The sequence below is a fragment of the Hyla sarda genome, chromosome 6 (assembly GCF_029499605.1).
Source record: "Hyla sarda isolate aHylSar1 chromosome 6, aHylSar1.hap1, whole genome shotgun sequence".
Lineage (NCBI taxonomy): Eukaryota > Metazoa > Chordata > Amphibia > Anura > Hylidae > Hyla > Hyla sarda.
The window spans coordinates 275,253,901-275,280,032 of record NC_079194.1 but is presented as its reverse complement, the minus strand read 5'-3'; the positions used below and the strand labels follow the sequence as shown (position 1 = coordinate 275,280,032).

At 43.8% G+C, this 26,132-nt stretch overlaps 1 protein-coding gene across 2 annotated transcripts in view; it reads right to left on the bottom strand.

Annotated features, from left to right (window-relative positions):
• PC (pyruvate carboxylase) overlaps nt 1–26,132 on the bottom strand; it is a 537,865-nt gene that overhangs the window by 206,032 nt on the left and 305,701 nt on the right. The gene's annotated exons all lie outside the window — the stretch shown is intronic.

The window sequence follows — 26,132 nt, the reverse complement described above, 5'->3', positions numbered from 1 at the left end:
TGCCCGGACAGCCGTTGGCTGTCCGGGCATGCTGAGAATTGTAGTTTTGCAACATCTGGAGGTCTGCAGGTTAGAGACTACTGGCGTGCAGTGAGTTCCAGCGCCGGTGTCGGCCCGCAACAAAGAGGAGGAGGGCAGTGCTTGACATCTGTGAGTAGTACCCCGCTGGCTGGGCTGATAATTAATGGGGGGGTGGGAGCAGAACAGCGCAGGCGGGTAACATAGGATTAGTTCCCCGATGTGGGGACAGAGCTGGGCTGATAATACATTCCCAAGGGGGAGGGGCCCAACCGGTATTGCGGTATGGGCTAAAATTTTGGTATTCGGTATGAACCGGTATACCGCCAAGCCCTAGAATACAGTGTAAGATTTTCACTAGAGATGGGCGAAGTTACAGTGATTCGATTCTTCACAAACTTCTCGGCTCGGCAGTTGATGACTTTTCCTGCATAAATTAGTTCAGCTTTCAGGTGCTCCCGTGGGCTGGAAAAGGTGGATACAGTCCTAGGAGACGCCGAGAAGTTTGTGACGAATCAAATCACTGTAACTTCGCTCATCTCTCATTTTCACAAAAACATCTTCGCATTCTGATACAGTATATCAAATTAGCCGTCTATTCACAGTCCACCGGAAAAAGCGTTAAGGCAGTACTAAATCTGTGAATCCTGTGCCTATTACCACCTTGGCTCAGAAATATAGGAAGCTAAGTCTACCCAGATAACATGTTGCCATGTCTGTTGTCTGGTTTGTTGGTAATGTTCTGTGCAGTATTATAGATCTGACTGATAACGTATAAATGACTATAAAACTGGATAAAAAATAAAAAAACGGACTGGAAAAGACTGATATTTTTAAACTTCAAAAGTTAAATGTAGAAAGGTAATGTAAGGTAAAGTCTAGGAAAAAAGAAATCTGGGAATTACAGTAAAGGAGACATAGAATCAATAGACTAAGATGAGTGGAAACAGGGGGGATGGGGACTAGGTCCAGGTCTGTATTTTCCTGCAAAATATCTATCTTCATGTGCAATCATAATAAAGAGAACATCATCTGGAGTAGTGAGCAGAAATATATACCTATAAAGAGTGCATGGAATACAGAGCCAGAAAACAGACAAAGAGTCTCATACACTGCAGGTGGTAGCAACGTGTTGTCCCCAGAATGCAATTCCTTATTTCATTTATGTGGGGCTAATACTGGGCACATTAAGGGCTTTAATAAAATACATTTATATTTTGTTAATGTAATACAACATAGGCTATTGTTCGAGAATAGTGTAGAGGCTCTTGTGTACACATTGTATTTACCCATTTAAGCTTTTTGTATTTACCCATTTAATTCTTGGCTTACCGTATTTTTCATCCTATAGGACGCACCGCCGTATCAGACGCACCCAATTTTTAGGGGCAAAATCTAAAAAAAATAAAGATTTTGAACCCAATAGTGGTCTTCAACCTGCGGACCTCCAGATGTTGCAAAACTACAACTCCCAGTATGGCCGGACAGCCGTTGGCTCTCCGGGCATGCTGGGAGTTATAGTTTTGCAACATCTGGAGGTCCGCAGATTGAAGACCACTGCAGGAGGAGGTAATACTCACGTGTCCCTGCCTCTCCGGACCCGTCACCGCTGCCCTGGATGTCGCTCCATCGCTGTCGCCGTGTCCCCGTCACTCCGTAACGTCTCTGCTGCTGGCCGGGTATCCTCGCTGTCCGTCGCCGCCATCACGTCGTTACGGTAAAATCGCGGCAGTCCCGAACAACCCGACTGAACAGCCTGGTTAGTGTCACTTTCCCTTCAGATGCGGCGGTCAGCTTTGATCGCCGCGTCTGAAGGGCTAGTACAGGGCATCCCTGCGCTCGGTGATGTCCTGTATTAGCCGCGGGTCCCGGCCGTCGATGGCTGCAGGGACCGCCGCGATAGGGGTGTATTCGCCGTATAAGACGCACCGACTTTTTCCCCCCAGTTTTGGGGAAGAAAAAGTGCGCCTTATACGGCGAAAAATACGGTATATATTCCCTCTTGTATGGTTCTCCTAATGCAGTCTAGATTACCCATGATGCCTCTGGCTTTGCAGAGACATAGGCAGACGTTTATCATTGTCTTTAGACTGTTTTGTGTGTCTACAAATGGGCGCAAAACAAGCGCAAGCAGGGTTTATTTGCGCCTTTTGGTTTACACATTTCTGCTGATCTTGAGTTGTAATCCACTGATTCTGCAATACACATAATATGGAAGGGTTTTATGAACTGCGCCTTTTTGTGAAAAGGCGCAAAAAAGGCGCAAAGCTATTGAAAAGTCTCAAAAACTACACCAGCCCAGACTTAGCTTAGCCTTTTGGTGTATGTGAAGAGTAACATTTCAGAAAATGTGACCTGCACATAATTTATGAAATGTTCTGTGACCATTTAATAAATGTGGTGCTCCTTACATGCTACATACTTAAATGCTTCACTTACACCTACAATGAGAAATGCCGGCCATAGAGTGTAGACTGTTATCTTTGTAGCATAACAGAAAAACAGAACTATCATATGAGAGACACCTTCAGTCCGTCTCCAGAGGAAAGACTTACATCCTGTCTACACATTATAGCATACAATTTTCTAGTTGTTAGGTTGGGGATCACATGACCCAGCTGCGACAATGTTGAATGTAGCTGAGATGGTATTTAAACAGTCAAGTTAGCATTATATGTTGGAGGGGGGACCCTGGTGTGCTTCCTTAAAGGAGTTCTCCGGTGCTTACACATCTTTTCCCCTATCCAAAGGATAGGGGATAAGATGCCTGATCGCGGGAGTCCCGCCGCTGGGGACCGCCGTGATCTTGCACGCAGCACCACGTTTGTACTCAGTCCCCGGAGAGTGTTCGCTCCGGGACTGATTACCGGCGACCAATGGGCCGGCGGTGCGTGACCTCCGCCCCCGTGTGACGTCACGCTCCACCCCTCAATGCAAGCCTACGGGATGGGGCATGATAGCTGTTACACCCCCTCCCGTAGGCTTGCATTGAGGGGCGGAGCATGACGGCACACATCGCCAGGCCCAGTGGTCACCGGTAATCAGACCCAGAGCGAACACGCTCCGGGGACTGATTACAAACGGAGTGCCGCGTGCAAGATCACGGGGGTCCCCAGCGGCGGGACTCCCACAATCAGGCATCTTATCCCCTATCCTTTGGATAGGGGAAAAGATGTGTAAGCACCGGAGTACCTCTAACATTTTAAGCACACATCTTCTAGTCCCACATTGGAATACCAATTCTGCAATGCATTGTTATTACCAGATCCGCCACATTTCTCCAATTTTTTGAAAAAATAACTGTAGCCTATGATAGTGTGTAGGTCTGTACCTACTGGACTACAATATACTGAAAATTAGACAGGTATGGAGGTATAATTTGGATCTCGATAGTTGAAGAAAAAACAAGTGCACTCACCACTTCATATGCTTCTTCTTTATTTACGGAATTATTCGATATACAAAGACATCGGTGCAGGGGGATAACAACAACGTGGTGTTCAGCGGGCCTAAAGAAGCACAAGTTTGTGTGAGACGGTTCCGTAGCCGGCTGAACACCACGTCGTTGTTATCCCCCTGCACTGATGTCTTTGTATATCGAATAATTCCGTAAATAAAATCGTATTCATTGTGGACTGCATTTCTGACAAGTCTAGCACCAACTATATCTATGCACTATAAGCTGCATTATTGTGTCTAATGGGATCGGTGTTATAAGTGTGGGAAGCAGCAGTGCCAGGTCACTTTCTACTTTCTATATCTTTATAATCTCAATGTCCTTCCAAAATTTAAGCAACTCTGTATTTCTGTTGGAGTTATTTTCCATTTAATAACAATAATCTTGTTTACTTCCTTGACAGCGAATCTGTCAGCAGGACATTTCTATTTAACTGCTAACAGTTTTAAATAGGTATTAGTGCAAGGAAACAAATGTTACCTTTTTTAGCATATCATGGTCTCAAACTGTTCCTAGGACCCTGAAGTGGTTTGGGATGGAATGCCTCCCATCCCCCCTCCGCATTGGCTTGATTGACAGACAGGGCTGGGCTTCCAACACAGGGTACTGACAAAATCTTGTGGACGCACCGTTAGTTCCTCAGCTTTGGAGGTGGCCTCACTGACTCACTGCGGGTGCATCTAAAGCTAAAAGCATTTGAGCACTTAATACCATAATTTCCTTCTGACAGGTTCACTTTCAAGTGATATTTTTGTCTTCTAATGTTATAGAATATCACTATAGATGGTCATACATTAAATAGTTGTTGGTCAAATGCTCTTATGGCAGACAGCTACCTTGTCCGATTCCTCCAACATTTTCAATCTATCTGTCCTTCCAAACATCTGCTGGCGTTGGGAGGCCACTACCCACAACACATTGGTAACCATTCAGGCTTAGATTGGCAAACTCATATCTAAGGTTAGATAGGGTCCCACGTGTGGGACCTACAAACAATAACAAAAACGAAGGGTCTAAGCTCCTTTGGGGATATCTCCAACATAAAAACTACTCCTGCCACTCACTGTGCAAGAGATTGAAAAAACTACTAAATTACAAATGAAAGGCTGGATATGTCACTATGCAGGACAGCTGTAAAGCAAACATAGGATAGGAAAGTCTATGTTTAGACAGTCACTAAAGGCCACGGTGTGGATATCCACCAACTCCATTAGAAGCACTTCATATAGATAAACATGGGCTATATTCAAAAAGAATTTCAGGCACTCACGGTTAGATGGTCAATTTTCTTTTCATTTATTCCAAACGTTCTGCAGTTTTTCACAGCTTTTAGAGATGATATAGAGGCAAAACATTCATACTAGCAGAGGTCTAGATGCACTAGTTGGGAGCCATCAAGGTCTGACGCAACGTTTCGGGGGAAACGCCCCATTACTCATGCGTGAGTAAGGGGGCATTCCCCCGAAACGTCGCGTCAGACGCTCCCAACTAGTGCATCTAGACCTCTGCTAGTATGGATGTTTTGCCTCAATATCATCACTAAAAGCTGTGAAAAACTGCAGAACGTTTGGAATAAATGAAAAGAAAATTGACCATCTAACCGTGAGTGCCTGAAATTCTTTTTGAACATAGCCCATGTTTATCTATATGAAAAACTGTAAAGCAGCCATAGCACCCAACTAAAGCCAAGCCTGCTCTATTCAGAGGATCAGTGGGAGTCTGGGAATTCAGAAACCCACCAATATAGGATTTATGGACATTTCAAAAGAAATATCACCTTAAATGATGGAAAAACCCTTGTAAAATACTACAATGTGTGCAGATTTCTGGATTTTTCTACTAAAAACCAAAACACACAAACACAACATTTTACTACTTTCAATAACTGAGGCAGCATCCAAAAACTGAATGCCAATAAGCTGTCATGAGTGAATTTATTGTTTAATGTCCCACTTATTTCAAGAAACTCGAAAGCTCACATGACTGTACGTGAAATATTCTCCAAGCCTTCTGAGGAACAGATGTGCCAAAAGAAGATCCTACTTGAAGGTCAGGAGGAGAATTGCCAGGGTCGATAAAGTGCTACCCAGATCCCGTCATTAATTATTCCTTAATGGTCTATTTACTGGAGCCTCCACTCTGTGCCCGTCCTGCCAGTCGGCACCGTGTCCCCAGCTGTTAATTGGAGACTCAATAAAAGTGCTGACTTTATTCTCGGCTAAAGAGCCTACACTAACAATGCATTAGACAGAATGCTCTAAGCAGCTGCAATAAAAAACATAGGATGTTATATAGCAGATATAAACACCATAATACTGTGTATAATAAAGTACAGTACAATACATAGACGTTTGTCATATACCTGGCCGTATTTGCCATGGGTGCCTAGGGAGGCACATATAAGAGGAAACATTTTTCAATTCTTAAAAAATGTCTTACAAATAGACACCTCTCTTGGTTTGAAGAATTATTGAGCAGGAGACAGCGTCCTAAAAAGATCACGTCACTGTTTATATATTTACAATTGGTTCCAAATTATTATGTAAATTCTATTTAAGTGTCACAAAGATTAAATATTTAGTTTTTCAGTTGAACTCGTGGATGGTATTGCGTCTCAGGGCTCTTTTGATCACTGAAAACAATATCGGACACCTGTGATAATTAGATTGCCAGGTGAGCCCAATTTAAGGAAAAACTACTATAGGTGGGTGTTCCACATTATTAAGCAGAGCACCATTTTCAAGCAATATGGGGAAGAAAAAAGGATCTCTCTGCTGCCAAAAAGAGTGAAATAGTTCAATACCTTGGACGAGGTATGAAAACATTAGATATTTCACGAAAACTTAAGTGTGATCATTGCACTATTAAGAGATTTGTGGCTGATTCAGAGCACAGACAGGTTCGTGCAGATAAAGGCACATTGAGGAAGATTTCAGCCAGATCCATGCATCGGCTCAAGGGAGCAGCTGCTAAAATACCATTACATAGCAGCAAACAAATATTTGAAGCTCCTGGTGCCTCTGGAGTCCCATGGACATCAAGGTGTAGAGTCCTCCAGAGTCTTGCAACTGTGCATAAATATTCTATTCAGCCACCGCTAACCAATGCTCACTAACAGAAACGGCTGCATTGGGCAGAAAAATACATGAAGACTAATTTTCTAACAGTCCTGTTCAATGATTAGTGCCGTGCAACCCTGGATGGTCCAGATGGATGGAGTAGTGGATGGTTGGTGGACGGTCACCCTGTTCCAACAAGGCTGCAATGTCAGCAAGGCGGTGGTGGAGTCATGTTTTGGGCCGGAATCATGGGAAGAGAGCTGGTCGGCCCTTTTAGGGTCCCCGAAGGTGTAAAGATGACCTCCGCAAAGTATGTGGCATTTCTGAATGACCACTTTCTTCCCTGGTACAGAAGGTATAACTATGCTTTCCGTAATAAAATCTTCATGCATGACAATGTACCATCTCATGCTGCAAAGAATACAACTGCCATCAATGGCTGCTATGGGGTTAAAAAGGAGAGAAAGTCATGGTGTGGCCTCCATCCTCCCCTGACCTCAATCCTATTGAGAACCTTTGGATCATCCTCAAGCAAAAGATCTATGAGGGTGGGAGGCAGTTTACTTCCAAACAGCAGCTCTGGGAGGTTATTCTGACATCTTGCAAACAAATTCAAGCAGAAACTGTCCAAATAACTCACAAGCTCAATGTATGCAATACTTGTGAAGCTGCTATCAAATAAGGGGTCCTATGTTAAAATGTAACATGACCTGTTAAAATGTTTAAAAAGTAAAAATGTTGTTAAAAGTTTGATTGAGATTGTTTTCGATCTCAGTCAAACGCTATGCTGCAAACACAACAAATGACAATGTTCAGTTATTTACAACCTATAAAGTGTTTTGAAACTTACTGTGTGTAATAACTTGGAAACAAATACTGTTATCATTAGGTGATTTATTCAATAAAATTTGAAGTGTACTCTTAATAGTTGATAACATGAGAATTATGCTGACTGTTATCTAAATCAATTATTTAGGCAAATGAGAATCTAATTTGCATAATAATTTGTAAAATAATATATATATATTTACACACTGCTCAAAAGAATAAAGGGAACACTAAGAGAACACATCCAAGATCTGAATTAATGAACTAATCATATAAAATACTTTCGTCTTTACAAAGTTGAATGTAGGGCTGCAACGATTATCCGATAAAATCAATAAAATTCGATAACGGGATCGGAGCAAATAATCGTCCGATTCGTTGGCGCCGGCAGTCATAAGGCTGCAGCGGGCGGGGCGGTCAGACTCTAGGCTGCACCGCCGCAGCCTCTGTTCATCAAGTCCCTGTCACACCCTCCGCTGACCCACTGCTTACCAATCACACGAGCAGGGCTGGTTCATCACTTTTTATAGGGGCAGCAATCCCGACCACTGAACGCACCCCCTCGGATGCACAGTAACAGCACCCCCTTGGAGCGCTCCAGCAGTGGCCACAGAAACTTTTAATACGGCCATTGTACATAATTTTTCAAGTGGAATCAGCTGAACCCCTCTTTTTGTGATTTTGACTTTTTTTTCCAGATTAATCGATTAAATAATCGACAACTAATCGATTATTAAAATAATCATTAGCCGTAGCCCTAGTTGGGCTGACAACATAATCACACAAAAATTATCAATGGAAATCAAATTTATCATGGAGGTCATGGATATGGAGTCACACTCAAAATCCAAGTGGAAATCCACACTACAGGCTGATCCAGCTTTGATGTAATGTCCTTAAAACAAGTCAAAATGAGGCTCAGTAGTGTGTGTGGCCTCCACGTGTCCGTATGACCTCCCTACAACGCCTGGACAGTCTGTGGTTTCAACGTGGCTTTGGTGGATAGAGCGAGACATGATGTCCCAGATGTGCTCAATCAGATTCAGGTCTGGGGAACAGGCAGGCCAGTCTATAGCATCAATGCCTTCCTCTTGCAGGAACTGCTAACACACTCCAGCAACAGGATGTCTAGCACTGTCTTGCATTAGGAGGAACCCAGGGCCTACCGCACCAGCATATGGTCTCACAAGGGGTCTGAGGATCTCATCTCGGTCAGTCTACCTCTGGCAAGCACATGGAGGGCTGAGATATGCCACCCCATACCATTACTGACCCATGGCCAAACCAGTCATGCAGGAGGACGTTGCAGGCAGCAGAACATTCTCCACGGCGTATCCAGTCATGTCTGTCACATATGCTTAGTGTGAATCTGCTTTCATTTGTGAAGAGTACAGGGTGCCAGTGGCGAATTTGCCAATCTTGGTGTTCTCTGGCAAATGCCAAATGTCCTGCATGGTGTTGGGTTGTGAGCACAACTGCCACCTGTGGCCGTCTGGTTCTCATACCACCCTCATGGAGCCTGTTTCTGACCATTTGAGTGGACACATGCACATTTGCGGTTGTGCTGCCGGGTTGTTGCCATCCTAAGGTCTCCTCCATGTCTCCTGATGTACTGGCCTGTCTTCTGGTAGCGCCTCCATGCTCGGGACAATACAATAACAGACACAGCAAACCTTCTTGCCACAGCTTGCATTGATGTGCCATCCTGGATGAGCTGCACTACCTGAGCCACTTGTGTGGGTTGTAGACTCCGTCTCATGCTACCACTAGAGTGAAAGCACAGCCAGCATTCAAAAGTGACCAAAACATCAGCCAGGAAGTATAGAAACTGAGAAGTGGTCTGTGGTCACCACCAGCAGAACCACATCCTTTATTGGGGGTGTCTTGCTAATTGCCTATAATTTCCACCTGTTGTCTGTTCCATTTGCACAACAGCATGTGAAATTGACTGTCAATCAGTGTTGCTTCCTGAGTGGACAGTGTGATTTCACAGAAGTCTGATTGATTTGGAGCTTACTGCCTTTTACACCTGATCATCTTGTCCTTCTTTACTTTCCTGGTGGTACCGTGTATTTCAGTTGTGTAATGCTATCACAAAAAAAGGTCACTCCATCCCCAACAACTGCATTACCAAATATGTTTCCAAAGGGTTATAAAAGGGTTAAAGATTTGTATGATGTAACATTTGATGGCTGCCGCCTGGCATCTTGTCCCTGCTTATCAGGTGACTTACGATACACCATTATTGGAGGCATGGAGTATGAAGGTGGAACAAATAATAATGAATACATTAAAGATTATTTGATCACTACATATTACAGTTTTGTTGGTGTTTATTATATGAGTAACAATACAAAGTGTTAAAATGCATGTGGTGGTATTGTATAGTATGTTGAATTACATGATGTTATTTAGATTTTGTATGGAAGCAATAAATGTGCAGAAAGCTGCGGTACACATATAAGACTGGGATCACCGCTAAGCTGCACAATAGTCTGAGGAAACCGCATAGTGTTTTACCCAACATAAAATTTTTAGGTTAAAATGACACCTTCTCTTTATTCTGTAGGTCCATACGGTTAAAATGATACCCTAATTATATAGGTTTTATTTTGTCTTGCCTCTAGAAAAAAATCATAACTACATGCATGAAAATTTATACGTTTAAAATTGTCATCTTCTGACCCCTATAACTTTTCTGTTTTTCAGCGAACGGGGCGGAATGAGGGCTAATTTTTTGCGCCGTGGTTTGAAGTTTTTATCAGTACCATTTTTGTTTTGATCGGACTTTTTTTTATCACTTTTTATATATATTTTTTGTGCTATAAAGTGTGACCAAAAATACGCTATTTTTGACTTTGGAATTTTTTTGCGTGTACGCCATTGACCATGCTGTTTAATTATAGTTTATAGTTCGGACATTTCCGTACGCGGTGATACCACGTTTTTTTTTATTTACACAGTTTTCTTTTTAGAAAATTTAGCATTAGTAACTTTTTTTTTTACTATGTTATAACACCCTCTTTTTAACTTTAGACGCAGCGATCAACTTTGATCGCCATGTCTAAAGGGTTAATAGCACGCAGCACAATGATTGGTGCTGCACGCTATTGGCCCAGGGTCTAATTTCTTCCAAAAATTGCACCACACCTATCTTCAGGTTGTGTGTGATATTGCAGCTCAGTTCCTGTGAAGTAAATGCAGCCAAGTTGTAATACCACACACAACCTGAGGACAGGTGTGGTGCAGTGTTCTTCTATTCCCATAGAGAATCCCTTTAACACTACTTGGCATCGGCAGACTAAAAAATAATTTACAGCTCAGAAAAAAGGAATGGATGTGTCATATGGCCTGAACAGAAATCTACTGTACCTTTGTAGGGGCCACAGGCCAAAGGTTTTCTCACATGGATTCATAAACAAACTATACTCCATAGAAGTGAGGTGGCTACACAGGTGCTTGTTCACATGAAGATTTTACTTATGTAGTGCGCATATGTTTCAATATATAATGTGTTGAAACTTATTGAATGACGTACCCATAGACTTTAATTTGCAGTAATGGGGTGTGTGGCCTACCATGTGAGGAGACGGTCGCAGGTCTGCTGAGTTCCGTCTCCACGGCTGCTGTACAGGGGGTAATCAGCCTGCTTCATGGGAGCCAGGAGGTCAGGGATAACCCGCAAGTCACAGGGACCACCCCAGAAGCCTCTGGTCCCGATATCTAACTTTGTTAGCCCGCTACAGGGGCTCTCTGAGCAGCCGGGCCTGATGCCAGGGCAATGCAAGATGGCGCTGGAGCCTCCGGCAGAGGCAGTGCCCTCCCCTGCTAGATCTTCCGATGAGGTCGCCTGCGTCCAAGGGACTCCCCCACCAGCATAATACACAGGACAGACCTGCTGGGAGAAGCAAGATTCCGCCGCCTCAGCACAAGCCAGCAGCCACAGTGGAGTCGCAGGCTCATGTGGCAAAGATGGGCTCCCCTGCCACACGCCGTTCACCGCCACTCTCCCACTCTGCCAGCCTTGAGGGATGGATGGAGCGTGCAGAGCCACACCAACTGACTTCTGCAGGAGCTGAGGTATGTGTACAGGGGGACACCGTCCAGCTGCCCCCACTGAATCGAGAGCAGTCCTCCTCCCCTGCTGCTACTGGGGACAGGGCCATGTCACCCTGACAGAGCTTCCCTTCACTCTTCAGGAGCCCGGTGGGCTCTCCTACCTCAGCTGCCCCCCTCTGAAAATGAACCAGCCCTGGGGCTTATGGAACTGGAGCAGGGACTTACTTCCTCTTGGGCCTATCCTAAAGAGATGATGGGGCAAGGAACTCACCTCCCCTAATAACATCTTCTGATCCTGCTGCAATGAAAGCTCCTGTGGTGCCTTACCACGCTGATGAGCACCGCTCAGCCTGGTGTTCTATTGCTTCTCCACCAGTTATTCGTCATGCCAGCTTGCCTGCTGGGGTGAGCGACCCACTATCCTCATCCCTCCCTCCCCAAGCTGTTCTTCTTCTTAAAGGTCATCCTGAACTTCAGGTGCTCCTTGCGCTTCTCCCGACTAAGAGTGATATGTCTGCTCTGGCTTTGGATCTTAAACATGCCTGGCGCCAAGACCTTCAGCCGGTCAAGCAAGATGTGGCAGACCTGCAGGGCAGAGTGAGGGCCCTTGAGGACTTTCAGGTTACGGTTCTTTACTCCATGCGGGATATGCAGTCTACTATGCGTACCCAGACTTCCATGCATCAAGCATTGGCAGATCACCTGGATGATGTTGAAAACAGGAGCTGCCGGAATAATATCCGCATCCGTGGACTTCCGGAAGCCACACAGAACCAAGACCTGCTCCCAACAGTCACTGGGATCTTTAACATGTTACTGGGTCGCCCACCGGACACTCACATTGAAATTGACCGAGCCCATCGGGCGCTACGGGCGCCGAGCACTGATCCTGATCCTACTCGTCCGAGAGACGTCATTTGCCGAGTCCATTGCTATGCTCTGAAGGAACAGATCATGCTAAAAGAAGTGAGACAACGGGTGGATGTGGACTTTGATGGTGCCACCCTTCAATTGTAAGCGGACCTGTCGAGATACACTCTCCGCCAGAGGGCTCTCCTACGGCCCCTGCTGCATGTGCTCTACGACCGAAATGTGCCCTATCGCCGGGGCTTTCCCTTAGCTCTGCATGTTACAACTGAGGACTCTGTAGCCTCTCTCCGTGTGCCCGGAGACTTACCACATTTCCTCTCCACCCTCGACCTGCCACCCATGTCCCTCCCGGACTGAATTGACTTTCTGAAGTACCCTTATGCTATTCCACTGGTTTCCATATCCTCAAAACGGTCCCCTGCTACGTGCCCTAACCCTGGTTGGCTGATGCCTCAGCGTTAAAGGAGATCATGCCCCCAATTGGCGGGACCTCATCAGAATCCTGAGCTCCAGGGTCCTAGCTCGTCCAAGCATGGACACCTCACGGAATGCCCCTGAGGATGTTACAGACCGCCTAGCAGCTGTCCTTGGGCCTCTCATCCACCCCGATCAATCTGGCTACCTCAGATCTAGAGAAGCACGCGACAACACAGTGCAAGCCTTCTCAATAGTGCACAGGGCCTCTGTCAGTCGACAGCCCCTGATGCTTCTTTCTCTCGATGCCAAAAAGGCTTTAGATCGGGTGGATTGGAGGTTCATGGAGGCTTTGTTGGCGCAGATAGGTCTGGGCCCCTCTATGCTGAGTCGGGTGGCTGCCCTGTATCGTGACCCGGAAGCCCGAGTGAGAGTCAATGGCTCTCTCTCTTCCCCGATCCTCATCCGCAACGGTACGCGGCAGGGCTGCCCGCTCTCTCCCCTCCTCTATGTTCTCTGCATGGAGCATCTTTTAAATGCACTCCGGATGGACCCGGATATCAAGGGATTTTTCCTGCGGGAGACGTGCATATCTCCTCTGCGTGTGCAGATCACTTGCTTCTCTATCTGTCTTTCCCTCATTCATCTTTGCCAGCGGTTTTGCGGACACTCCAGCTTTACTCCCACTTTAGCAATCATAGGATCAACATGTTAAGAGTATGGCTCTGAAAGTTGCTCTCCCTAAGGCAGATGTGGCGTGCATACGGAGGGAACATCCATTTCAGTGGGCCTCGAGGGCGATCAAGTATTTTGGGGTTCATGTCCAAGAGGATCCCCTAGATGCCTTTGCCCTTAATTTCCTGCCCCTGTCTGCGACCCCAGAGAGGGACCTAGTGAAGTGGTCAGCTGGCACCTTTTCCTGGCTCGGTAGAGCCAATATCCTCAAAATTAAAATCCTTCCGCGCTTACTCTATTTCAAGTGGTCCCTGTTGCCATCCCTCCTTCCTTTTTTCATAAGCTAGACAAGTTGATCATCTCTTTCGTTTGGGCTGGGAGGCCATCTAGAATTTCCAGACTGGCGGGAGGACTGGCGGTCTCTGAATGACATGTCTATTATACCGCAGCTACTCTGACTAGATTCTTGGATTTTTTTCATGGCCGCTCCTCGAAACAATGGGTGGCAGTTGACCTCTATGGTGCCGGATTTGAGCTCTATGCCCATCCTTTGCTACCCCAGGAAGCGCTCTCGGCCAGTAAACTCAATGCTCTACCGTGAATGTCCAGGTAACTGGTCACGACCATTAAACATTATTTATCCGGGTCCAGCATCCTATCCCCCGATGGTCCATTGACACGGTTCTTGACTACCCCCTATTCCCACCGTGGAAAGATTGTTCCTCCTTTCTTGGTCTCCCATGTGGGGCTTTCTTGAGGGAACCGGATTGCGTCCTCTGATGACCCTGTGCCAGAGCACCTCCGCACGCCGGCTAGGCACATGCAGTACCTTCAACTCAGTCACTTTGTGGAGACCGCGGGTCAGAAACTATGACTCGCTAGACCTCTTCTCCCTTTCAAAGAGCTCTGTTTCCTCCTCCCCAGTGGTCAGGGCGGTTTCCCAAATCTATGGCCTTCTCTTAGAGGAGGCAGCTCAACACCCTCCTGCGTTCGTGGTGACCTGGGAGGAGGAACTACACACCACTTTTGCACCGACAGATTGGTCGGCGGCCTTCCTCCTGTGTCATAAATTGTCTATTTCCTGCAGGTCACAGAAAACTAATTACAAGATTCTTTCCAGGTGGTACAGGGTACCCCCCTTGTTGCACAGAATGTACCCGTCTGTTTCTGAACTGTGCTGGCACTGTGGGGGGCTCAAGGTACCATGTCCTATATCTGGTGGTCCTGCCCATCTCTTCTTTCTTCTGGACGGTTGTAGTATCAAACGTTGCGACTATAACTGGAGTATCATACCTTAATGATCCAAAGGTGCTCCTTTTGTCTATCATGCCGGTGACCAGGAAGACCCCTTCTAAAATCCTGGCTCACTTTATGTTGATAGCAGCGAGGACAGTGATCCCTAGATGCTGGAAAGACACCCTCCCACCTACTACCTCGGACTGGTACAAGGAGGTCCTCTTCATATGTCGTATGGAAGAGCTGATGGCCGACTCTTCTGGCCTGAACGAAAAGTATATAGCGATCTGGCGACCTTGGCTAGCCTTTTTTTTTGAAATTCTGCTCTACAGAGTGGGGTAGCATAGTTTCTCATCTCCCATTCAAAACAATGGAGAGTTTTTAAAGCTGTCATCACATGGTATTTTTAATACATAAATTATTGCGCTTTCCATGCAAAAGAAGAAACAATTATTAACAGTGTAAATATGCCCTAAACTTTTTTTTTTGTGTGTGTGTGTGAGACACAAAAGTTTTTCGCTCCACACCTTTCTTTCACTGAAAATGAATAACTGACATACACTATGGAAACATAATGGAAAATCAAGGGATAACGTAAATCCTTAAGTGTCCAAATGTTTAACCTATCTAGTTTTTATTTTCAGGTATAAAAGGGAAATCCTCTTAACAGGGACAAATATATATATATATATATATATATATATATATATATATATATATATTTTTTTTTTTTTTTTACTTTTTATGCAAGAAAAAAGCTATACATTAACAAATATGTTTAAAAAATGTATGCTCGAATGATACCCATAACATTTCTCCAATATATTTTTAGGTATACATTTCACCTATGTATGTGCAAATAATACTGAAAACGGTTGTCTACTTTAAGGTATACATTTCATGTGCGACATACGCTAAAAACATGATGTGAACCTAAATTAGATCATTCCTTATAACGTGTTAGGATTAGTATCTATACGTTGTAGAGAACATGTGGGCATTACTGAGACAACACAGCCCTCTGGAGATTTTTTTTAATTTTCTTCTAGATGACACTGTAATACTATTTGAGGAAATAGCGTGATCTTTCTTGGCGTTAAATATTGTGCAGAAGAGAAAGAGCTATAATCCACAGTAGATAAACAGATGCTGCCATTGCTTCCTAACCATGAAACAAACTTCTTGTCCAAATTGCATTATATGTTTTCCATAAAAGAGTTTATTATAGAGGTTCTATCAATGTTTAGTATAAAAAAATATTAAATAAAAAAAGTTAAAGAGGGAGGGAATTATTTTTATAGGTAATTGTTAGAGATGAGCGAAGTTACAGTACACTCATAGGACTGTATCCATCTTTTCCAGCCAACCGGAGCACCTGAAAGCGGAAATAATTTATGCAGGATAAAGTCAGCAACTGCCGAGAAGTTCGTGACGAATCGAATCACAGTAACTTCGCTCATCTCTAATAATTGTGCTCAGGCTGCTAAATAGAAGAAAAACATATACTTATTTACCACGCTTCCCTGTCAACCCATTCTCATGGAGCACAGTCCAGCTGTGCAGGACTTTTGGAGTCAGCAGAGAATTGTCCCGTCCCAGCCAGCGATTGGCTGAGCAGGCAGTTGCTGCATAATTGGGCCGAAGAAAACAGGATGAATCAGGGACTGGTTGCTGTCAGAACACTATCTGTGGAGGTCACAGTCAGGGACATTAATTTAAAAAAAGTTTGATCTCAGACAACCCCTTCACCCCTCTACAGGAGTGCCAGAGATAGTAGAGTGCAGTGTCAGAATCCGAACATGATGGACACCAATTGTTTCTCGTGGACCCCAATAACTACTATGAAGGCACTGGATTTCCATTATGGTGTCCTAGTGTAGATGTGAACGCAGCATTATTGCAATGTTTTTGTCTTCATACTTTGTTTTTACTTAGACACAGTATTTCCTTTACTACGCCAAATAGCTATGTTCATTTACCAAAAAAAAAAAAAAAGTTCTTCTAGGCTACCAGTCCATGAAACTTCGCATCAACAAGACTGAAATATTCAAATCCTTTCTAGAAAAGCAGTGAATTCCTGATTGTTTTCCTTAATACATATTGACTTTCTGCAGGATGCGTCATGGTATACAGAGTAAATCATTTGCCAACTAGAGGCCTAGACCAGCTAAGGAAACATTTCTGCGGCCCTTTGAATTCTCTTCTGACAAAACTTGTGCATGCTAGTATGTTAACATCAAGAATAGAAAAATCCCTGTTTGTGTGAGGAGTACCCCTGCCAACTCTTGTAACCCCCTTGATAGGGAGACTTGATGCCTGTCTTGCTAACTAGGGTACTTATCTTTTTTCCTTCCCCTTTTGAGTCTCCTCTTCTTCCTTTCTTCGTGGGTAGTATCGCTCCAGTCCTCCCTCCTTAGTTAAAAGCATATTTTCTGATCTGTTAGATGCCTATTAGGTTTAGTTTATAAAATAGTGCCTTGATTTTCATTCTGTATGTAATGCAGTAGTAGATTTTCATTATACTAACTCATTTTTATGCTTTTGCTTTGTCCATTTATTTCTATTAGGTCCCATTATTTTTTTGTTTTGTGTGCGACTGTACCATTTAATTTGCCTAACTTTGTGATAATGTTATTGTTTGTCCATTCCGTTTACCCTTCCTATTTCCTTTCCTTTATTTCATGAGAAAAAAAAAAAAAGAGAATAATCACTATTTACAACTATTTTAACATTAAACTTTAGTGGAATTCTACAGTGCATTTTTTGGCCTTGAGTTTGTGTTAACCCTCAATCCTGACCTTGAATAAATAAAATTGTTGTTCAGTTAGAAAACAACACTAGTAATTAGGGCTGCAATGTTTAATCAATATTATCGATAAAAATATGATTAATCGAGCTCCGATTTGTCTTTAAAGGGGTACTCCACTGGAAAACATTTTCTTTAAAATCCACTGGTGCCAGAAAGTTAAACAGATTTTTAAATTACTTCTATTAAAAAAATCCCAATCCTTCCAGTATATAATACACAGGAAGTTCTTTTCTTTTTGAATTTCCATTCTACCTGACCACAAGTGCTCTCTGCTGACATCTCTGTCAATTTTAGGAACTGTCAAGAGGAGTAGCAAATCCCTATAGCAATCCTCTCTTGCCCTGAACAGTTCCTGATATAGACAGAGGTGTCAGCTGAGAGCACTGTGGTCAGGCAAAAAGGAAATTCAAAAAGAAAAGAACTTTATCTGTGGATCACACAGCAGCTGATAAGTACTGGAAGGATTGGGATTTTTTAATAGAGGTCATTTACAAATCTGTTAAACTTTCTGGCAGCAGTTGATTTAAAAGGAAAAACGAGTTACAAATGTCTTAACGCCGGCAATCTGACATTTGTAGCTAATTTTTTGGGTCAGCACTGCACTTATGGGTAGCATTGCGTTCGGTGCACTCCCATTATGGGAAAATGAAGTCATATTCCCCGCCCGGAGCGCTGATTGGTCAATCGGTATGGAGGTACAGGCACCATCAGTTGGGGCGTAATGCGATCTAAGAAAAGGTCCTTTTCCTTCCTTTGCTGGTCTCGCATGATTGATGTACAGGACTTCATGCTGGGAGCGGGGTAGGGTGGGGAGGAGGTGTGCCGCTGCAAAAGTCTGCTGGCCCCTTGGAATGTTAACCGGCAATACAAGACAGCATTAATATTACTTCGCAAACCCTGGGCAAAGTAAGAAAAAGGAGGTTCTCTTAGATCGCATTATGTCCTAACAGAAGGTGCCTGCATCTCTGTACCTCGTGTACGGACAGTTTTGCTTAAAATGCTAAGTCAGAGTTTCCCAACCAGGGTTCCTGCAGCCTGGTTGGGAAACACTGTGCCAAGTAATAATAGGGGTGAAGTGGAAACATTAAAAAAAAACTTGTTTGCTTGTTTTTATATGCCTACTGTAAATTTTTTGGTAATTCTGCCATTTTTTCCCCTGATCGATTAATCGATTTCTATATCGGCAACTAATGGATTGTGCAATTAATCGATTGTTGTAGCCCTACTAGTCATATATTTGTTTGTATGACCTGGAGACTAGTTGATCAGTCACGCAGAAATCCAAATAATTCCACAACTGTAATGGACCACAGAGAACTAGGTCCATAGGATGGACTTATCGCATGTTCAGATGGAGACGCGTTCAATCATTGTCAATTTGGCTCTTGTACAAATAAAAAATGTTGTTAAGTGGGACACAACATATTGGCAGAGATGCTGACATCTGGAAAGGGCTTGTGGGTTACTCAAGGGACAAACAAATCAACATTACAGGCTTGTTATCAAGTGATGCGGAGTGATTAGTGATTCAGATCGAATGTAACGCAAACCAATTCTTGTCTCGTACGGATGTTCCCATAATGCCTTCATCTTGTAACCTCCTGATCACATTTTTAGATTAAAATTTTACAAAGCCATTTAAGCCCCATATCACTGCAAAACTGCTCATTATTTACACACAAGAACAATGAGATGGATAGTGATTCACCCGTCTTCGGGCCAAAGCTCTTCACAAACCAGGCCAGACGCTGGAGACGTCCGTAAATAAGAGTAAATTGGTTTGTTTTCTGGTACTTGAAAAAGGAAAGAAAAACAAACTAAACAATGATTTGAGCAGAAAAAGCAAACATCCCCGGTCCAATCCCTGGAGAGCGTTTTTGTTGTTTCGGAAGCTTTAATCCGTTATAATTATTAGTTAACATGCCGGTTTTCATTGAAGAACTTGAAACAGAAAATAGAGAAGTGAAATAAAGCTTAGAGGCTTCTTAAAGGGGTTATCCGGCCAAAGGATAGAGGATAAAAGGTCTGATCTCGGGAGGGCCCGCTGTTGGGACCCCTGCGATCTCCGTGCAGCACCTGCATTCTAAGATCTTTCCGGGACTGGAGAAGTGACTTAATGTCACGCCCCCTCGTGCCATTACGCCACGCTCCCTCCATTCATGTAATGTCTCCAATTTCCGAGACTGGAGATGGAGCCCCGCATAGAATGTGGGTGCTGCACGAAGATCGCGGGGGTCCCAGCGGTGCCTTCCCCCCCTTGATTTAAAATCTTATCCCCAATCCTTGGGTTATCTGGCCAAAGACATCTTATCCCATATCCACTTTAAATTATAGGTGTTATTTAAGTCAACACTATAACTAGCATCAATAAAAACGTGCCTACAGTCAGGGCTATCATTAGGGTCAAATAAGAGGTGCTAAGGCACAGTCTCTAAAACTAGGGAGAAAGGAGGGCTCCAGGTAGGAGACTATTCAGGGATCTGACTAATAAAAGGGGTATCCCAGTATTTTTTAAAAATTTGATTATGCTACATGGGTTAGTGTAGTCCATAATGTAGTGTCTGTACCTGTGTGTGACGGTAGTCTCGAAATTCTTCTGTGATTTTCGCCCCAATATTTATTTTTAACAGCATAGAAAATTACTCAGGTTTTCCCAGGTTGCAGTGTGGCCCGGGACATAACATTACTAGTCAGGTATGCAAAGGGAGCCTGTCCTGCCTCAATGGGTGAAGCAGGGTCGGAGAGAGATGATTCTGGAACTAATTGTACTTTTGCAACAGTTGTAGGAACCCTAGTTAGAAAACACTGGTCTTTTAAATGGAATGCAGCTCATTTGTGTTTCAGTGGGTGGGGTGGCTGATGTGTGTGTAGGGGGGGGTGACCTCACACTTACAAACAAGGAACTATGGGATTTGTAGTTTGAGAGAACGAACTCCAACAAGAAATACCAAGTTCCCAAAAAGATAGCCACAGTGTTATGGTAATCTCACAACATAGCCATTTAGCCCCAAGAAAAGTGCAGATGCATCCTAAGCATGTATATTACTGCCTGGCAGGTATGTACTAAAATCACCTTATGGTGGATAACCCCTTTATCTACTCTGCCCAATCATGGAGAGAACTGTGCAGACAGACATTCAGTGAACATGGCTGCTGAGGTCATTCTATGTGACCAGCACACTGACAGTAGGAGAAGCAGAACATGATAAGCATTCAGCTTCCTAATAAGCAGACACAATACAGAAAGTACAACTAAAAAGGAACCTTCCACCACCTGCTCACGCTGCCTTAACCATGAGTGATCATGGCAGTCCCCAGTCCCTCTCACTTACAGAAATGCTCAGATCACCAGAGAAGTAGGTGTTAACTATAAGTCTAGAAAATTAGGTTAAAGGAGACATCTGCTGTTTTAGTAACCAATATGGTGCCCACTCCATTATAAACATAACACAGCACAGATGACGGTGTTCAGGGTGAAAAAGGCGGCTCTGTTTTTATTGCACCGATAGATATTACATGAAACATTTCGGCCTGGTGACCCTTCTCAAGCATGAAAACGGCCACCAGGCCGAAACGTTGCATGTAATATGTATTGGTGCAATAAAACCGTAACCACCTTTTTCACCCTGAACATCATCATCTGTGCTGTGTCTTTGCTTACAATGGAGTATGCTTGATCCAGCACTGGCACGCTGGTTGGACAATTTCATTTTTGCTGGGTCTCTCGAGTGCCGACTCCACTTTGGATTCTGTAATATGGTGCTCATGTCTTTTTTTCCTCTTCCTGCTTCCAAGGCGATAGCTCATTGCTAGAGATGAGCGAACTTACAGTAATTCGATTAGTCACAAACTTCTCGGCTCGGCAGTTGCCGACTTTAGCCTGCATAAATTAGTTCAGCTTTCAGGTGCTCCGGTGGGCTGGAAAAGGTGGATACAGTCCTAGGAAAGAGTCTCCTAGGAGTCTCCTATGACTGTATCCACCTTTTCCAGCCCACCGTAGCACCTGAAAGCTGAACTCATTTATGCAGGAAAAGTCATCAACTGCCGAGCAGAGAAGTTTGTGATGAATCGAATTACTGTAAGTTCGCTCATCTCTACTCATTGCAGGACCTGCTGGCTCAGCCAATCACTGGCAGTGGTGTCTTGTCTGGGTTTGTGATGGGCAGCAGGGGACTATGGCTAGATAGGTAGAAGGACTCCTCTATTACCCTTCTCCAGCATCATATTAGTTTTTAAAACCGTGGGCAACCCCTTTAAAGTGCATAAACCATTCCACTACCCTAAAACTCAACCCCTTAACTACCTTAGACCAAAAGAGAAGCCATTACCTCTCCACTCCAATAGATCGCCATAGTTACAATCAACCACCTAACTGTGTGGCAAATTACCCAAAGTACCTGAACGGTTAAATATACAAAAAAGAATGGGTACAGTCCTCAAGTACTCTCCAGTTAGGATATCTGGTGGTTAACCACCAAATATCCCAACTGGAGAGTACTTATGGACAGTACCTATTTATTTATTTTTATTTATTTTGTATATTAACACCTTTAACACCTTGTGCATGGGTCAATGTTTTTTCCTGATGTGCTCCTATGAGCTCTCTCAAAGTATTCAGGATTGTCTGCCATTTCTGTAACCGTCAAACGTACAAAACAGAATAGTTTAATCTTATAAGTCTAATGCTGTTCCAGGTTAAACCCCCCCCCCCTCCCCCCAAAGGACGAGGGGGCACTCCCTCCGTCTGGAGAAGAAAAAGTTTAGTCTCAAGGGGCGACACGCCTTCTTTACCATGAGAACTGTGAACTTATGGAACAGTCTACCTCAGGAACTGGTCACAGCAGGAAAAGTTAACAGCTTTAAAACAAGATTAGATACATTCCTGGAACAAAATAACATTTATGCTTATGCAGAATTATAAAATCCCATCCCTTCCCCAATATCGCGCCACACCCCTACCCTTCAATTCCCTGGTTGAACTTGATGGACATATGACCGTACTAACTATGTAACTATGTAATGCTGCAGATAGGGCCGGAGAGGGCTTCTGGTGCAGCCAACCTACTTACGTTCAAACAAAGCTATGTTTTTTGTTTTTAATCAAAAAATCTTAAAAATGAAGATACAAATTATGAAGTGGATTTGGTTGTCCCATTTTATACTGTAATGTGATCTGTAATATCTGCTGCTTACTAAACCGATTATGTTGTTACTTGGTCACAAAACCACAGTACAGACTTTGGTAATTTGGTTAATTGAAATGAGACAATAGCGAAGCAAACAAATGAGCACGAGACTCCTTGGTATTCAAGTCCATTTGTGTTGTTCTTATTAAATCTTTACTTGAGTAATTAATAAGTAACGTTCAGCTTGGAATAATAATGAGGTCGTAAAGATCAACCAAACTGTCCAATCCTCACGGGGAACTGCACACAGATGTCTAAAGATCTCAGCATTGCTACAAACATTAGGCATTTAGCCTGAGTTTCTACGCATTAAGGAGGGATAATATTAAAAAGATCAGATTACCTATCAAAAGCACAGTAGCATAAATAAAGACATATTCTATAAACACAAAATTTAGATAAAATATGGCTTCATTATGAATGAAGAACGTGGTGACTACATCTTACAACTGGACAGCAAGATACAACTTGGCTGCACTTAAACGGAACTGAGATGCAATACCACAAACCGCCTTAGGACAGAGATGGTGCGGTTTTTTGGATAAAATTAGCTTGGTTTTTAATTAAACTAATTACCGTATTTTACGTCCTATAGGACGCACCGGCGTATAAGACGCACCCAATTTTTAGGGGCAAAATCTAAAAAAATAAAGATTTTGAACCCAATAGTGGTCTTCAACCTGCAGACCTCCAGATGTTGCAAAACTACAACTCCCAGCATGCCCGGACAGCCGTTGGCTGTCCGGGCATGCTGGGAGTTGCAGTTTTGCAACATCTGGAGGTCCCCAGGTTGAAGACCACTGCATAGGAGGTAATACTCACGTGTCCTCGCCGCTCCGGACCAGTCACCTCTGCCCTTGATGTCGCACCATCGTTGTCGCCGTGTCCCCGTCGCTCCTGAACGTCTCTGATGTCGGCCGGGTATCCTCGCTCTCCGTCGCCACCATCACATCGTTACGCACGCCGACGCACGTACGTGACGATGAGGAAGGCGAGCGCCGGCCATACAGGGGATCCCTGACTGGAGAAGACACCGAGGAGGCAGGTAAGGTCCCTCCCGGTGTCCTGTAAGCACTAACCCGGCTATTCAGTCGGGCTGTTCGGGACCACAGTGGTGAAATCGCGGCGGTCCCGAACAGCCCGACTGAATAGCAGGGTTAGTGTCACTTTCCCTTCAGACGCGGCGGTCAGCTTTGATCGCCGCGTCTGAAGGGTTAATACAGGGCATCAACGCGATCGGTGACGTCCTGTATTAGCCGCGGGTCCCGGCCGTTGATGGACGCAGGGACCGCCGCGATAGGGGTGTATTCGCCGTATAAGACGCACCAACTTTTTCCCCCCAGTTTTGGGGAAGAAAAAGCGCGTCTTATACGGCGAAAAATACGGTAGTCACTATCTGACTCTGGTCGGCTCATTCACATGAATGAGATACAGGCCGGGTCTGGCTGGGAAACGAGAGCGCCCGGTTTTGACAGCTCTCCGCTGGATCTGGTGACCATATGTAAAAAAAAACATGGTGTGAATGCAGCCTTACATAGGTATTTCCATTCCGCATGTACAGGCGTGGTTAGGGACATGGCTGAGGGAGTGGTTAGGGGTGTGGCTCAGGGAGTGGTTAGGGGTGTGGCTCAGGGAGTGGTTAGGGGTGTGGCTCAGGGAGTGGTTAGGGGTGTGGCTCAGGGAGTGGTTAGGTGTGTATTTTGTCCATTTTTTCTCTTAGCAAAAGTTGGGAGTTATGCTTACTATGTTTTTAATAAAAAAAAAAATTTCACCAGATAACCCTTTTAATGGGTTAATGGGATCTCATCATCCTCCAATGAAAACAAAAGGTTAAGAATTTGAGGTGAATAATAAAGCTTTACTGTTACTACCCATGTTCATTAAGCACATTAAACCAATTATTAAGTATCTCTGAGCCTAAAAAAAAGCCTTGTGTTAGGGCGGCCTAGTACTAAAGCCTTTCCTTAGTGACATATGCCTATTTGCTGGTCCCTTACATATCCCTGTATTTTTTTCACCCAAAGGTGTGAAATAGCTCATCTGCTTTGGACTTTACACTGGTATGACATCTCTATATACAATCCCTCACGTAACAATAATAATTGGATTCAGGATATCCATTGTAAGTAGAAAATGTTGCAACCCGAGACAAGAACTCTATGGAAAACTACTAATTGGTCTCGAAGCCTCCAAAGTGTTGTCCCAAACTAAGGACTAAAAGGAAAGAAAAATAATGAAATAACTAATAAAAATTCCACAGCACATTGCACCATTTTTACCAAGAAGGCTTAAAGACTTATCCAGGAGATCATAAAAAGAAAAACAAGACAAACATTGTAGGAGCTGCAGGGCATTGGTAAGATCAATGTACACAGTTCCTTAATAAGAAGGACACTTGGCAAACATAGTGTTGATGTACAGATAAAAGGCACAAACCACTGCTGACTAAAAAGAACACAAAAGGTATTTGCCGTAAAACATAATGATGGTCCCACAAGACTTTTGAGATTTCTTTTGCCGTCATGCCACAAAAATTTAACTATTTGGGAGATGCAGGCTTTAAGGTACAACATGGTGGCAGTAGTTTGACAGTCTGCTTTTCTTCCTTAGGACCTGGAATTACAAATTCTACTCTCTTTCAGAAAATCCTAAAGTAGTATGTCTGCCCATCAGGTTGTAACCTAAAGCTCAAGTGCACTTGGGTTGTGCATAAGGGCAGTGATCCAAAGCATTAAAAAAAAAAAAAAAGTCTACCTCTGGAGGGCTCAAAAGAAACATAAGGTGGCAGTTCACATTCGGAAAGCTACCAATGTAGCCAACCCCTTAAGGATGCCGCCTGTTTTTACCTTAATGACCAAGCTTGTGTATGTACCTCTTTAAAGGGGTACTCCACTGGCCAGTGTTCCGGCTGCATTCGGAGCATTTAGTCATCACACCCCCTCCCATAGACTTGCATTGAGGGGGTGTGGCCTGGTGTCACGAGGGTCGTGGCCGACTCCCGCAGTGCACACACAGTGTTCTGAACTAAATGTTCTGAACGCAGCCGGAAGCCAGTGGAGTACCCCTTTAAAGAAGCACAAGCCCTTTAATTGGTAATACCTCTGACATGCTTTTACTTAGCAACGCAATTCTGAGACTGTTTTTTCATGACATATTATACTTTATATTAGTGGTAAATCATTGTTGATTCATGCAGCATTTTTTTTGTGAAAAACTCCATAATATTGTGGAAAAGTGAAGGCTTTTTTTTATTATATTTTCTAACATTTACTGTAAGGTAAAAATTATGTTATTTTTATTCTGTTGGTCAGTACAATTATGGTGATACCCAATTTATATAGCTTTTTCCTTTTCTTAACAAAATCCTTTTTTCACCTTTTTTGTGTTTCCATGTTCTGACAGCTAACATGTTAGCAACTGGGACAAAGGCATACGTCCTAGGGCGGAAAGGGGTTAAACAATTCTACAAAGAAGAGTGTGGCAAATTCTTCCCAATCAATTGACTGCTGTTCTTACTTCTG